This window comes from Zingiber officinale, chromosome 3A (genome assembly GCF_018446385.1).
Source record: "Zingiber officinale cultivar Zhangliang chromosome 3A, Zo_v1.1, whole genome shotgun sequence".
NCBI classification, from domain to species: Eukaryota; Viridiplantae; Streptophyta; class Magnoliopsida; order Zingiberales; family Zingiberaceae; genus Zingiber; species Zingiber officinale.
The window spans coordinates 53,596,700-53,600,860 of NC_055990.1; the positions used below are offsets into that span (position 1 = coordinate 53,596,700).

Genomic DNA, 4,161 nt, shown 5'->3' on the forward strand with positions numbered 1-4,161 from the left:
ATTAGCCGAAGAGGGGGTTGACATGGCCGTGTGGTTTCACACGACCATGTCACCTTTGAAACAAAATCAGCACAAGCTCGTGTAGATCTACACGCTCGTGCAACATTTCCAGAGGTCAAGTGTAACAACCACCCTTCTTACTACTACTCTCTAAGGGCGACCGTTACCTAACTCCTACTCTACTTACTAGTGTCACTTATGCTATTATTAGCGACACTTAGATTTATCACGGTTCAGAGGAATTCCTACCGAAAAATTTCGGCAGAGTCTCCCCTGTACCGGTGACCAAATCTATAATACACAAGCTATATATACACAGCCACATGCGGCTGGATCACAATTTATTCACAACCACGCAGTAATAAATCATATCATAGTAAAAAACTAATCTAGCAACATGAACTAAACTCAAGCTCCCAGAATGAAGCATAATAAGCTACAACGCACATCAAACTCAATCATAAACTCATAATTTCATAACAGAAATAAGGAAAATAAACTAGACATAAACTCTAAATAAATAAGTCTTGCTAGTCCCCTCTGGACCTCTCCATAGTTCAATCACCACACACATCCATCATCACCACCACCCTGTCGCCTCCCTTCATATCTTAGCTTTTCCTTTATCTGCAGTAGGAGGAAAGAAGACAAGATCTATAAGCGAAAACGCTTAGTAAGTACTAATCTATCTCACAAAACTCGAAATGCATAAATGAAATGCATAAGTGCTGAAACTGAAATAATAAAGCTATCTGCATGTGCTCATGGTATACAGAAAATGAACAGAATACAAATCATACTCAGTATCAAGCAGGATAACAAGAAACTAACAATGTAAACTTAGAATCAAAGAAAACTAACAATTCTTATTTATTCTAAGCTTGGAACTTATTTCATTTCTTGTATCCTTGTGTTAGAAATTAATCTTTTAATTTCTATCTTTTACTTTCTTCTTCTTTCTTTCTTCCTTCTTACTTAAATTTTCTTTTCTTTCTTAGGTTTTCTTTTCTTTCTTCCTTCTTACTTAACTTTTCTTTTCTTGGGTTTTCTTTTCTTGGGTTTTCTTTTCTTGGGCCCAGGCCTAGTACCAACTCATGCGCGTTCCCTAATAGGTTGGGGTTGCGAGCCACCAATCCTAAAAGAGCAGACCTCGGTCTACCAGGGCCAAGACCTCGGAAATGGTCACCTGGATTTGTTTAACGACAAGCTCTTGGATGTCGGGTACTAGCCTCTTACTTTAATTTACTTGTTATCTCTTTTTAATTAGACCTTGGTCTTTTTCTGTACTCATACTTCTCATAATCTTTTATTAGAGCTTTAGAATCCTTTAGATATATATCTAACAAGTATAGGATTACAACTAACCAAGCATGCTATATAGAAATAACACAAAGGAAAACAAATCTGAACTCCCTAAGCCTGTTATAAAATAGAGCAAAGGAAAGCAAATCTGGACTTTCTAAACATGCTGTAAAATAGGGCAAAAATGCTACTTTAGGGATTCTAATCATGTTATAAAACATAGACAAAGAATACTACTTTAGGGCTTCTTAAGCATGCTGTAAAATAGACAAAGGATGCTACCTTTAGTGATTCTAATCATGCTGTAAAAACAAACCGACATAGAATGCTACTCAACTTCTTAAACATGCTGTAAAAACAAATCTCTAATCAACTTTAACTATGTACAACATGACCTTAAAGCAAGGAAATTCATGTACAACATACAACTCAAAGCATTCAACAGCAAGCCAAGACAATGCATCCTTAAGTGAACTCATGGCAGCGACATGGGATAACTATAATGATCTATTCGGTATGATCCTAAACAGGGCAGCAAGGAATCAACCGAAACTCCACTGTGCACGGCCAAAATCCCTAGCAATAATTAAGGATAGAATGCATACAATTCTACTTGGCACTAGAATCATACTACATGCTCAACTAACCTAAACGAAACCTTGATTTCCCTGTGAAGCTCATGGCAGAATACCCAAAAGCCAAAATCCTTATAGCATGTTTCGGATTCAAGAAACTCAGGAAAACAAGGAAACGAAAACCGAAAGATCGGAGCAACTCCTACCGCAGGTGAGTAGTACTTACCCTTGATTGCTTGGACTTACAACCGAGAAGGAGAAATTTAGGGGTTCGGATGGAGCTTGAAGATCTCGGTCCCTTCTCGTCCGTGCGTTCACCTTGCCGAGAGTTCTCTCGGATGTGTGCCGAACCCTCGGAGGAAGAAGCTCGTCGGCCACCGGAGTTAAGCCCTAAGCCGGCTTTCCTTGTTTCCACTCGGAGGGAAGAAACGGCGCACGAGAGGAGGAGAGGGATCGAGAGGTTAGGGTTCGGGAGAAGGAAATAACCCATCTTATAATACTTAGGGCATTTCTGTTATTAACTACAACTTATATACATCTCGCTTCGTACTTGGTTAACAAAACGAGCATAGCTCAGTTGGTTGGGCCGTGTACGGTTGGGTCGGTCCGACCCGAGGTCGTGGGTTCGAACTTCGGTTTTGACAATTTTTTTTCTTTTTGTAAACATACTAAACGACTTCCAAAAATTACGTAAAAATACTCTAAAAATTTCTAAAAATCTCTAGAATATTTTAAAAGCATTTCCAAATATTTTTATGGACTTTTAGAACTTGAAATAGGGAAAATTGGGTTGTTACAATCCCCCATACCTTATAAAAGTTCGTCCTCGAACTTAGAATAGCTCTGGATACTTCTGTCTCATACTGTCCTCTCGCGGTGACGTAACAAGTTTTTGACGTCGTTGTCAGGGTTTGCGTTTATAACATTAGAGATTATTATTTGAGTTAGACTAAACTTTTCTTTTATTTTATTTTCTTACATCTAACTTGTAACTAGTTTTCTAATTCTATTCTGAAATTTTTCTTTGCATTCTTTATTCTTTTTGTTTGTGAATCAAATTCTTTGTGTTTTTTATTCTTTTCTTTGTAAATCAAATTCTATAATCTTATTCTTGTATGCGAAGATCTAACTTTGCAAGAGATTTATTTCCTCTTGATCTTGAAATTGATAGAACCTTCCATAGAACGAAAACCTCGCAAAGACAACAAGAAGGACAAGAACACTTAAACATGGCGAACAAACCACTTAAAGATTATGCAGCACCATATGCTAGAAGGCTTCGTTCAAGTATTATTAGACCATCTATTGAAGTCAATAATTTTGAGATAAAGCTTGCAATAATCACTATGGTGCAACAGAATCAATTTGGTGGAGGATCGCATGAAGATCCTAATCAACACTTGGAAGTTTTCTATGAAATCTGCGGAACCATGAAGATAAATGGTGTTCTTTCAGAAGCAGTGAGATTATTATTGTTTAGGTTTTCTTTACGAGATAGAGAAAAGCAATGGTTAAATTCTTTACCTCCAAATAGCATCATCACTTAGGAGCAATGTGAGCAACAATTCTTAGATAAATTCTATCCACCAAGCAAGACTGCTCATATGAGAAATCTTATTGCAAGCTTCAGACAATCTGACTCAGAATCTTTATTTGAAGCATGGGATAGATATAACAACATGCTCAAACAATGTCCACACCATGGATTGGAGAAATGGTTAGTGTTGCATACATTTTATAATGACATCAATTATCATACTAAGGTGTCCCTAGATTATGCTGCTGGAGGGGCACTTATGAATAAAAGTTTGGATGAAGCCGAAGATATTATTGAAATTGTAGCACAAAACCATCATCAGTGGGCAACAAAAAAGAAGTGGAGTCTATTCTTTTTCAAACCCAACTAAAGCATCAGGAAAATTTGATGTAGATGCAATCACTATAATATTTGCAAAACTAGATGCTCTTTCAAAGAAGCTGGAAAATATGGGAACAAGTACAAATACAGTCAATGCCATTGTATGTTGTTGTGAAACATATGGGAGTTCTGATCATGCTCAAGACTCATGTCCTTTAGGAGCTGTCTCAGCACAAATCAATCAATTAGAACAATGTGATACTATCATGAGCTGCAATCAGAAACAGAACAATCCATATTCAAACACATACAATCCTGGGTGGAAGAATAATCCTAATTTTTCCTATAGAAACAATCAAGAACAAGGACCATTTATGGGGGCAAGACCAAGTTTCCTGCCTGGGCAACAAAATTTCCAACAACAAC

At 37.2% G+C, this 4,161-nt stretch overlaps 1 non-coding gene across 1 annotated transcript; it reads right to left on the bottom strand.

The window, feature by feature from the left end:
- Positions 1-3,478: 3,478 nt before the first annotated feature.
- On the bottom strand, positions 3,479-3,585 carry LOC122054471. Its single transcript, XR_006132778.1, has one exon. It is a non-coding gene; the product is annotated as a small nucleolar RNA R71 (small nucleolar RNA).
- Between the last annotated feature and the right edge of the window lie 576 nt (positions 3,586-4,161).